Below are 12,693 nucleotides of genomic sequence, written 5' to 3' on the forward strand. Positions count from 1 at the left end.
CCTTGAATGAGTAGGTGTTCTAAAACGTTTGCCCAGTACTGTAGTTATATACTGTATATTTATTTTTTTACTTTTACTCAGTCGTGATCTCGACATACTGTTCAGTTAGAATAGTAGAATACACAAGGTGCAGAATGTTGACATTTGGTTACGCATCAGTTTTTCTCTTGTTATGTGAGTCACTGACAGTCACTCAATTATCCCATGTCAGCTAACATTTGTTTTAGATTGGTAAATTGGTCCAGCGGCCAGCTATGTAAACTTGTAGTAATCGTGGTTTAATTATCGCTGCAACTCCCCAACGGGCTCGGGGGGGCGAAGGTCGAGTCATGCGTCCTCCAAAACATGACCCACCAAACCACGCTTCTTAACATCCTCCCACTTAACTCCGAAAGCCAGCCGCACCAATGTGTCGGAGGAAACACCGTTCAACTGACGACGAGGTCAGCCTGCAGGCGCCCGGCCCGCCACAAGGAGTCGCTAGAGCGCGATAAGCCAAGTAAAGCCCCCCACCGGCCAAACCCTCCCCTAACCCGGACAACGCTGGGCCAATTGTGAGCCGCCCCATGGGACTCCCGATCACGACCGGTTGTAACACAGCCCGGGATCAAACCCAGATCTGTAGTGATGCCTCTAGCACTGCGATGCAGGACCGTAGTGCCGTAGACCGCTGCGCTAGTCAGGAAGCAAAATTCTAGATTATTATGACACATATTATATGTTAATAACATATTATTGGACATATACAGTTAATGAGCAGTGGTGGAATTTCCAGGTCAGAATACACATCTTACTGTTATATATATAATCAGACGGAAGCTGCTTCTAGAATGAGAATGTCTTCTGAATCCACTGTAAAAGAACACTGGAACACATCACATTACTGTTATATATATAATGAGACGGAAGCTGGTTCTAGAATGAGAATGTCTTCTGAATCCACTGTAAAAGAACACTGGAACACATCACATTACTGTTATATATATAATCAGACGGAAGCTGGTTCTAGAATGAGAATGTCTTCAGAATCCACTGTAAAAGAACACATCACATTACTGTTATATATATAATGAGACGGAAGCTGGTTCTAGAATGAGAATGTCTTCAGAATCCACTGTAAAAGAACACATCACATTACTGTTATATATATAATGAGACGGAAGCTGCTTCTAGAATGAGAATGTCTTCTGAATCTACTGTAAAAGAACACTGGAACACATCACATTACTGTTCCTGCTGGTTTTACAACACAGGGACATTTTGTTGGCGGGAGGCCGAGGTTGGTGCTGGTTTTACAACACAGAGATATTTTGTTGGCGGGAGGCCGAGGTTGGTGCTGGTTTTACAACACAGAGATATTTTGTTGGCGGGAGGCCGAGGTTGGTGCTGGTTTTACAACACAGAGATATTTTGTTGGCGGGAGGCCGAGGTTGGTGCTGGTTTTACAACACAGGGATATTTTGTTGGCGGGAGGCCGAGGTTGGTGCTGGTTTTACAACACAGGGATATTTTGTTGGCGGGAGGCCGAGTTTGGTGCTGGTTTTACAACACAGAGATATTTTGTTGGCGGGAGGCCGAGGTTGGTGCTGGTTTTACAACACAGAGATATTTTGTTGGCGGGAGGCCGAGGTTGGTGCTGGTTTTACAACACAGAGATATTTTGTTGGCGGGAGGCCGAGGTTGGTGCTGGTTTTACAACACAGAGATATTTTGTTGGCGGGAGGCCGAGGTTGGTGCTGGTTTTACAACACAGGGATATTTTGTTGGCGGGATGCCGAGGTTGGTGCTGGTTTTACAACACAGAGATATTTTGTTGGCGGGAGGCCGAGGTTGGTGCTGGTTTTACAACACAGAGATATTTTGTTGGCGGGAGGCCGAGTTTGGTGCTGGTTTTACAACACAGAGATATTTTGTTGGCGGGAGGCCGAGGTTGGTGCTGGTTTTACAACACAGAGATATTTTGTTGGCGGGAGGCCGAGGTTGGTGCTGGTTTTACAACACAGAGATATTTTGTTGGCGGGAGGCCGAGGTTGGTGCTGGTTTTACAACACAGAGATATTTTGTTGGCGGGAGGCCGAGGTTGGTGCTGGTTTTACAACACAGAGATATTTTGTTGGCGGGAGGCCGAGGTTGGTGCTGGTTTTACAACACAGAGATATTTTGTTGGCGGGAGGCCGAGGTTGGTGCTGGTTTTACAACACAGGGATATTTTGTTGGCGGGAGGCCGAGGTTGGTGCTGGTTTTACAACACAGAGATATTTTGTTGGCGGGAGGCCGAGGTTGGTGCTGGTTTTACAACACAGGGATATTTTGTTGGCGGGAGGCCGAGGTTGGTGCCTGTTTTACAACACAGGGATATTTTGTTGGCGGGAGGCCGAGGTTGGTGCTGGTTTTACAACACAGGGATATTTTGTTGGCGGGAGGCCGAGGTTGGTGCTGGTTTTACAACACAGAGATATTTTGTTGGCGGGGGGCCGAGGTTGGTGCTGGTTTTACAACACAGAGATATTTTGTTGGCGGGAGGCCGAGGTTGGTGCTGGTTTTACAACACAGAGATATTTTGTTGGCGGGAGGCCGAGGTTGGTGCTGGTGTTACAACACAGAGATATTTTGTTGGCGGGAGGCCGAGGTTGGTGCTGGTTTTACAACACAGAGATATTTTGTTGGCGGGAGGCCGAGGTTGGTGCTGGTTTTACAACACAGAGATATTTTGTTGGCGGGAGGCCGAGGTTGGTGCTGGTTTTACAACACAGAGATATTTTGTTGGCGGGAGGCCGAGGTTGGTGCTGGTTTTACAACACAGAGATATTTTGTTGGCGGGAGGCCGAGGTTGGTGCTGGTTTTACAACACAGGGATATTTTGTTGGCGGGAGGCCGAGGTTGGTGCCTGTTTTACAACACAGGGATATTTTGTTGGCGGGAGGCCGAGGTTGGTGCTGGTTTTACAACACAGGGATATTTTGTTGGCGGGAGGCCGAGGTTGGTGCTGGTTTTACAACACAGAGATATTTTGTTGGCGGGGGGCCGAGGTTGGTGCTGGTTTTACAACACAGAGATATTTTGTTGGCGGGAGGCCGAGGTTGGTGCTGGTTTTACAACACAGAGATATTTTGTTGGCGGGAGGCCGAGGTTGGTGCTGGTGTTACAACACAGAGATATTTTGTTGGCGGGAGGCCGAGGTTGGTGCTGGTTTTACAACACAGAGATATTTTGTTGGCGGGAGGCCGAGGTTGGTGCTGGTTTTACAACACAGAGATATTTTGTTGGCGGGAGGCCGAGGTTGGTGCTGGTTTTACAACACAGAGATATTTTGTTGGCGGGAGGCCGAGGTTGGTGCTGGTTTTACAACACAGAGATATTTTGTTGGCGGGAGGCCGAGGTTGGTGCTGTTCTGTGTCCACCACTTCATCTTAAATCTACTCACACATGTTCCTCTCTCTCTCTCTTCCTCTCACAAACACACACACATGTTCCTCTCTCTTCCTCTTCCTCTCACAAACACACACACATGTTCCTCTCTCTTCCTCTCACAAACACACACACATGTTCCTCTCTCTCTCTCTTCCTCTCACAAACACACACACATGTTCCTCTCTCTTCCTCTTCCTCTCACAAACACACACACATGTTCCTCTCTCTCTCTCTTCCTCTCACAAACACACACACATGTTCCTCTCTCTTCCTCTTCCTCTCACAAACACACACACATGTTCCTCTCTCTCTCTTTTCCTCTCACAAACACACACACATGTTCCTCTCTCTTCCTCTCTCTTCCTCTCACAAACACACACACATGTTCCTCTCTCTCTCTCTTCCTCTCACAAACACACACACATGTCCCTCTCTCTCTCTCTTCCTCTCACAAACACACACACATGTTCCTCTCTCTCTCTCTTCCTCTCACAAACACACACACATGTTCCTCTCTCTCTCTCTCTTCCTCTCACAAACACACACACATGTTCCTCTCTCTCTCTCTTCCTCTCACACACACACACACATGTTCCTCTCTCTTCCTCTTCCTCTCACAAACACACACACATGTTCCTCTCTCTCTCTCTTCCTCTCACAAACACACACACATGTTCCTCTCTCTTCCTCTTCCTCTCACAAACACACACACATGTTCCTCTCTCTCTCTCTTCCTCTTCCTCTCACAAACACACACACATGTTCCTCTCTCTTCCTCTTCCTCTCACAAACACACACACATGTTCCTCTCTCTCTCTCTTCCTCTCACAAACACACACACATGTTCCTCTCTCTCTCTCTCTTCCTCTCACAAACACACACACATGTTCCTCTCTCTCTCTCTCTTCCTCTCACAAACACACACACATGTTCCTCTCTCTCTCTCTTCCTCTTCCTCTCACAAACACACACACATGATCCTCTCTCTCTCTCTTCCTCTCACAAACACACACACATGTTCCTCTCTCTCTCTCTCTCTCTTCCTCTCACAAACACACACACATGTGCCTCTCTCTCTCTCTTCCTCTCACCAACACACACACATGTTCCTCTCTCTTCCTCTTCCTCTCACAAACACACACACATGTTCCTCTCTCTCTCTCTTCCTCTTCCTCTCACAAACACACATGTTCCTCTCTCTCTCTCGTCCTCTTCCTCTCACAAACACACACACATGTTCCTCTCTCTCTTCCTCTTCCTCTCACAAACACACACACATGTTCCTCTCTCTCTTCCTCTCACAAACACACACACATGTTCCTCTCTCTTCCTCTTCCTCTCACAAACACACACACATGTTCCTCTCTCTTCCTCTCACAAACACACACACATGTTCCTCTCTCTCTCTCTTCCTCTCACAAACACACACACATGTTCCTCTCTCTCTCTCTCTTCCTCTCACAAACACACACACATGTTCCTCTCTCTCTCTCTCTCTCTTCCTCTCACCAACACACACACATGTTCCTCTCTCTTCCTCTTCCTCTCACAAACACACACACATGTTCCTCTCTCTTCCTCTTCCTCTCACAAACACACACACATGTTCCTCTCTCTCTCTCTCTCTCTTCCTCTCACAAACACACACACATGTTCCTCTCTCTTCCTCTTCCTCTCACAAACACACACACATGTTCCTCTCTCTCTCTCTTCCTCTCACAAACACACACACATGTTCCTCTCTCTTCCTCTCTCTCTTCCTCTCACAAACACACACACATGTTCCTCTCTCTCTCTCTTCCTCTCACAAACACACACACATGTTCCTCTCTCTCTCTCTCTTCCTCTCACAAACACACACACATGTTCCTCTCTCTTCCTCTCTCTTCCTCTCACAAACACACACACATGTTCCTCACTCTCTCTCTTCCTCTCACAAACACACACACATGTTCCTCTCTCTCTTCCTCTTCCTCTCACAAACACACACACATGTTCCTCTCTCTCTTCCTCTCACAAACACACACACATGTTCCTCTCTCTTCCTCTTCCTCTCACAAACACACACACATGTTCCTCTCTCTTCCTCTCACAAACACACACACATGTTCCTCTCTCTCTCTCTTCCTCTCACAAACACACACACATGTTCCTCTCTCTCTCTCTCTTCCTCTCACAAACACACACACATGTTCCTCTCTCTCTCTCTCTCTCTTCCTCTCACCAACACACACACATGTTCCTCTCTCTTCCTCTTCCTCTCACAAACACACACACATGTTCCTCTCTCTTCCTCTTCCTCTCACAAACACACACACATGTTCCTCTCTCTCTCTCTCTCTCTTCCTCTCACAAACACACACACATGTTCCTCTCTCTTCCTCTTCCTCTCACAAACACACACACATGTTCCTCTCTCTCTCTCTTCCTCTCACAAACACACACACATGTTCCTCTCTCTTCCTCTCTCTCTTCCTCTCACAAACACACACACATGTTCCTCTCTCTTCCTCTCTCTTCCTCTCACAAACACACACACATGTTCCTCACTCTCTCTCTTCCTCTCACAAACACACACACATGTTCCTCTCTCTCTCTTCCTCTTCCTCTCACAAACACACACACATGTTCCTCTCTCTTCCTCTCTCTTCCTCTCACAAACACACACACATGTTCCTCTCTCTTCCTCTCTCTCTTCCTCTCACAAACACACACACATGTTCCTCTCTCTCTCTCTTCCTCTTCCTCTCACAAACACACACACATGTTCCTCTCTCTTTCTCTTCCTCTCACAAACACACACACATGTTCCTCTCTCTCTCTCTTCCTCTTCCTCTCACAAACACACACACATGTTCCTCTCTCTCTCTCGTCCTCTTCCTCTCACAAACACACACACATGTTCCTCTCTCTCTTCCTCTTCCTCTCACAAACACACACACATGTTCCTCTCTCTCTTCCTCTCACAAACACACACACATGTTCCTCTCTCTTCCTCTTCCTCTCACAAACACACACACATGTTCCTCTCTCTTCCTCTCACAAACACACACACATGTTCCTCTCTCTCTCTCTTCCTCTCACAAACACACACACATGTTCCTCTCTCTCTCTCTCTTCCTCTCACAAACACACACACATGTTCCTCTCTCTCTCTCTCTCTCTTCCTCTCACCAACACACACACATGTTCCTCTCTCTTCCTCTTCCTCTCACAAACACACACACATGTTCCTCTCTCTTCCTCTTCCTCTCACAAACACACACACATGTGCCTCTCTCTCTCTCTCTCTCTTCCTCTCACAAACACACACACATGTTCCTCTCTCTTCCTCTTCCTCTCACAAACACACACACATGTTCCTCTCTCTCTCTCTTCCTCTCACAAACACACACACATGTTCCTCTCTCTTCCTCTCTCTCTTCCTCTCACAAACACACACACATGTTCCTCTCTCTTCCTCTCTCTTCCTCTCACAAACACACACACATGTTCCTCACTCTCTCTCTTCCTCTCACAAACACACACACATGTTCCTCTCTCTCTCTTCCTCTTCCTCTCACAAACACACACACATGTTCCTCTCTCTTCCTCTCTCTTCCTCTCACAAACACACACACATGTTCCTCTCTCTTCCTCTCTCTCTTCCTCTCACAAACACACACACATGTTCCTCTCTCTCTCTCTTCCTCTTCCTCTCACAAACACACACACATGTTCCTCTCTCTCTCTTCCTCTTCCTCTCACAAACACACACACATGTTCCTCTCTCTTCCTCTCTTCCTCTCACAAACACACACACATGTTCCTCTCTCTCTCTCTTCCTCTCACAAACACACACACATGTTCCTCTCTCTTCCTCTTCCTCTCACAAACACACACACATGTTCCTCTCTCTCTCTCTTCCTCTCACAAACACACACACATGTTCCTCTCTCTTCCTCTCTCTCTTCCTCTCACAAACACACACACATGTTCCTCTCTCTTCCTCTCTCTTCCTCTCACAAACACACACACATGTTCCTCACTCTCTCTCTTCCTCTCACAAACACACACACATGTTCCTCTCTCTCTCTTCCTCTTCCTCTCACAAACACACACACATGTTCCTCTCTCTTCCTCTCTCTTCCTCTCACAAACACACACACATGTTCCTCTCTCTTCCTCTCTCTCTTCCTCTCACAAACACACACACATGTTCCTCTCTCTCTCTCTTCCTCTTCCTCTCACAAACACACACACATGTTCCTCTCTCTCTCTTCCTCTTCCTCTCACAAACACACACACATGTTCCTCTCTCTTCCTCTCTTCCTCTCACAAACACACACACATGTTCCTCTCTCTCTCTCTTCCTCTCACAAACACACACACATGCTCAGACACACACTCACACACACAAATAACATTGTGGTGTGTTGTTATTGACACAGACAACATGTCAGTCCTAGCCTGGGGCGGAGACAGAGAGAGTATTGCTCTGACTTATAAATAGATGGGAATACACCCAACATCAGAATACACACACACACACACACACACACACACACACACACACACACACACACACACACACACACACACACACACACACACACACACACACACACACACACACACACACACACACAACATCACAACGCTCCAATGGCCGACACAACCCTTAGCTCCATAAATCACATGTTACAACGCTCCAATGGCCGACACAACCCTTAGCTCCATAAGTCACATGTTACAACGCTCCAATGGCCGACACAACCCTTAGCCCCATAAGTCACAACGCTCCAATGGCCGACACAACCCTTAGCCCCATAAGTCACATGTTACAACGCTCCAATGGCCGACACAACCCTTAACCCCATAAGTCACATGTTACAACGCTCCAATGGCCGACACAACCCTTAACCCCATAAGTCACATGTTACAACGCTCCAATGGCCGACACAACCCTTAGCTCCATAAGTCACATGCTACAACGCTCCAATGGCCGACACAACCCTTAGCCCCAGCCCACACACAACACACACACACATGTGCACAGCCCCCACACCCCCTGACACGAGATGTAGGTCACTTAGTGCTGCAGGGGGACACGGGGGAGGAGAGAGAGGGGGAGAGAGAGAGAGAAGGAGAGAGAGAGAGAGAGAGATAGAGGGAGAGGGGATGAGAGAGAGAGAGAGAGAGAGAGAGAGAGAGAGAGAGAGAGAGAGAGAGAGAGAGAGAGAGAGAGGGGAGAGAGAGAGAGAGAGAGAGAGAGAGAGAGAGAGAGAGAGAGGAGAGAGAGAGATAGAGGGAGAGGGGATGAGAGAGAGAGAGAGAGAGAGAGAGAGAGAGAGAGAGAGAGAGAGAGAGAGAGAGAGAGAGAGACGCACGCCAGCACAGGCTACCTCCCTGTCACATCAGATCGCCACAAACACACTCTATGAGTCCTGACAACCCACTGGACCAGACACAGGGCCTCCTCAACCACATAAATGTCCTCCTCTCTCTCTATATATCTCTCCCTCCCTCTCTCCCTGCCTCTCGCCCTGTATCTCTCCCTCTCTCACCCCGTATCTCTCCCTCTCTCGCCCCGTATCTCTCCCTCTCTCGCCCCATATCTCTCCCTCTCTCTCTCCCTGCCTCTCTCCCTCTCTCTGTATATCTCCCCCTCCCTCTGTATATCTCTCCCTCCCGCTCTCTGTATATCTCTCTCTATCTCCCTCTCTCTCTCTGTATCTCTTTGTCTCTCTCTGTATCTCTTGTCTCTATCTGAGTCATGTCTCTCTCTCTCTGTATCTCTTGTCTCTATCTGAGTCATGTCTCTCTCTCTGTATCTCTTGTCTCTCTCTGTATCTCTTGTCTCTCTCTGAGTCATGTCCCCCTCTCTCTCTCTCTCGTGCATCTCTCTGTCTCTCTTTCTTGCTATGGTCAAGCTCTCTATCTCTGCCTCATGCTCTTTTTCTCTACCTTTATCTCTGTCTCACTCCACCTCTCCCTCCTCTTCACCTCCTATACCTTTATCTCTGTCTCACTCCACCTCTCCCTCCTCTTCACCTCCTATACCTTTATCTCTGTCTCACTCCACCTTTCCCTCTCCCTCCTCCTCACCTCCTATACCTTGATCTCTGTCTCACTCCACCTCTCCCTCCTCTTCACCTCCTATACCTTTATCTCTGTCTCACTCCACCTTTCCCTCTCCCTCCTCCTCACCTCCTATACCTTGATCTCTGTCTCACTCCACCTCTCCCTCCTCTTCACCTCCTATACCTTTATCTCCGTCTCACTCCACCTTTCCCTCTCCCTCCTCTTCACCTCCTATACCTTGATCTCTGTCTCACTCCAACTCTCCCTCCTCTTCACCTCCTATACCTTTATCTCTGTCTCACTCCACCTCTCCCTCCTCTTCACCTCCTATACCTTTATCTCTGTCTCACTCCACCTCTCCCTCCTCTTCACCTCCTATACCTTTATGTCTGTCTCACTCCACCTCTCCCTCCTCTTCACCTCCTATACCTTTATCTCCGTCTCACTCCACCTTTCCCTCTCCCTCCTCTTCACCTCCTATACCTTTATCTCTCTCACTCCACCTCTCCCTCCTCTTCACCTCCTATACCTTTATCTCTGTCTCACTCCACCTCTCCCTCCTCTTCACCTCCTATACCTTTATCTCCGTCTCACTCCACCTCTCCCTCTCCCTCCTCCTCACCTCCTATACCTTTATATCTGTCTCACTCCACCTCTCCCTCACCTCCTATACCTTTATCTCCGTCTCACTCCACCTCTCCCTCCTCCTCACCTCCTATACCTTTATATCTGTCTCACTCCACCTCTCCCTCCTCCTCACCTCCTATACCTTTATCTCCGTCTCACTCCACCTCTCCCTCTCCCTCCTCCTCACCTCCTATACCTTTATATCTGTCTCACTCCACCTCTCCCTCCTCTTCACCTCCTATACCTTTATCTCCGTCTCACTCCACCTCTCCCTCCTCCTATACCTTTATCTCTGTCTCACTCCACCTCTCCCTCCTCTTCACCTCCTATACCTTTATCTCTGTCTCACTCCACCTCTCCCTCCTCCTCACCTCCTATACCTTTATCTCCGTCTCACTCCACCTCTCCCTCCTCCTCACCTCCTATACCTTTATCTCTGTCTCACTCCACCTCTCCCTCCTCCTCACCTCCTATACCTTTATCTCTGTCTCACTCCACCTCTCCCTCCTCTTCACCTCCTATACCTTTATCTCTGTCTCACTCCACCTCACCCTCCTCTTCACCTCCTATACCTTTATCTCTGTCTCACTCCACCTCTCCCTCCTCTTCACCTCCTATACCTTTATCTCGGTCTCACTCCACCTCTCCCTCCTCTTCACCTCCTATACCGTTATCTCTGTCTCACTCCACCTCTCCCTCCTCTTCACCTCCTATACCTTTATCTCTGTCTCACTCCACCTCTCCCTCCTCTTCACCTCCTATACCTTTATCTCTGTCTCACTCCACCTCTCCCTCCTCTTCACCTCCTATACCTTTATCTCTGTCTCACTCCACCTCTCCCTCCTCTTCACCTCCTATACCTTTATCTCCGTCTCACTCCACCTCTCCCTCCTCCTCACCTCCTATACCTTTATCTCTGTCTCACTCCACCTCTCCCTCCTCTTCACCTCCTATACCTTTATCTCTGTCTCACTCCACCTCTCCCTCCTCCTCACCTCCTATACCTTTATCTCTGTCTCACTCCACCTCTCCCTCCTCTTCACCTCCTATACCTTTATCTCTGTCTCACTCCACCTCTCCCTCCTCCTCACCTCCTATACCTTTATCTATGTCTCACTCCACCTCTCCCTCTCCCTCCTCTTCACCTCCTATAGCTTTATCTCTGTCTCACTCCACCTCTCCCTCCTCTTCACCTCCTATACCTTTATCTCTGTCTCACTCCACCTCTCCCTCCTCCTCACCTCCTATACCTTTATCTATGTCTCACTCCACCTCTCCCTCTCCCTCCTCCTCACCTCCTATACCTTTATCTCTGTCTCACTCCACCTCAACCTCCTCTTCACCTCCTATACCTTTATCTCCGTCTCACTCCACCTCAACCTCCTCTTCACCTCCTATACCTTTATCTCTGTCTCACTCCACCTCAACCTCCTCTTCACCTCCTATACCTTTATCTCTGTCTCACTCCACCTCTCCCTCCTCCTCACCTCCTATACCTTTATCTATGTCTCACTCCACCTCTCCCTCTCCCTACTCCTCACCTCCTATACCTTTATCTCTGTCTCACTCCACCTCAACCTCCTCTTCACCTCCTATACCTTTATCTCCGTCTCACTCCACCTCAACCTCCTCTTCACCTCCTATACCTTTATCTCTGTCTCACTCCACCTCTCCCTCCTCTTCACCTCCTATACCTTTATCTCTGTCTCACTCCACCTCTCCCTCCTCTTCACCTCCTATACCTTTATCTCTGTCTCACTCCACCTCTCCCTCCTCTTCACCTCCTATACCTTTATCTCCGTCTCACTCCACCTCTCCCTCCTCCTCACCTCCTATACCTTTATCTCCGTCTCACTCCACCTCTCCCTCTCCCTCCTCCTCACCTCCTATACCTTTATATCTGTCTCACTCCACCTCTCCCTCCTATTCACCTCCTATACCTTTATCTCTGTCTCACTCCACCTCTCCCTCCTCTTCACCTCCTATACCTTTATCTCTGTCTCACTCCACCTCTCCCTCCTCCTCACCTCCTATACCTTTATCTCCGTCTCACTCCACCTCTCCCTCCTCCTCACCTCCTATACCTTTATCTCTGTCTCACTCCACCTCTCCCTCCTCCTCACCTCCTATACCTTTATCTCTGTCTCACTCCACCTCTCCCTCCTCTTCACCTCCTATACCTTTATCTCTGTCTCACTCCACCTCACCCTCCTCTTCACCTCCTATACCTTTATCTCTGTCTCACTCCACCTCTCCCTCCTCTTCACCTCCTATACCTTTATCTCGGTCTCACTCCACCTCTCCCTCCTCTTCACCTCCTATACCGTTATCTGTCTCACTCCACCTCTCCCTCCTCTTCACCTCCTATACCTTTATCTCTGTCTCACTCCACCTCTCCCTCCTCTTCACCTCCTATACCTTTATCTCTGTCTCACTCCACCTCTCCCTCCTCTTCACCTCCTATACCTTTATCTCTGTCTCACTCCACCTCTCCCTCCTCTTCACCTCCTATACCTTTATCTCCGTCTCACTCCACCTCTCCCTCCTCCTCACCTCCTATACCTTTATCTCTGTCTCACTCCACCTCTCCCT

Source organism: Salvelinus namaycush, unplaced genomic scaffold, assembly GCF_016432855.1.
Source record: "Salvelinus namaycush isolate Seneca unplaced genomic scaffold, SaNama_1.0 Scaffold289, whole genome shotgun sequence".
Lineage (NCBI taxonomy): Eukaryota > Metazoa > Chordata > Actinopteri > Salmoniformes > Salmonidae > Salvelinus > Salvelinus namaycush.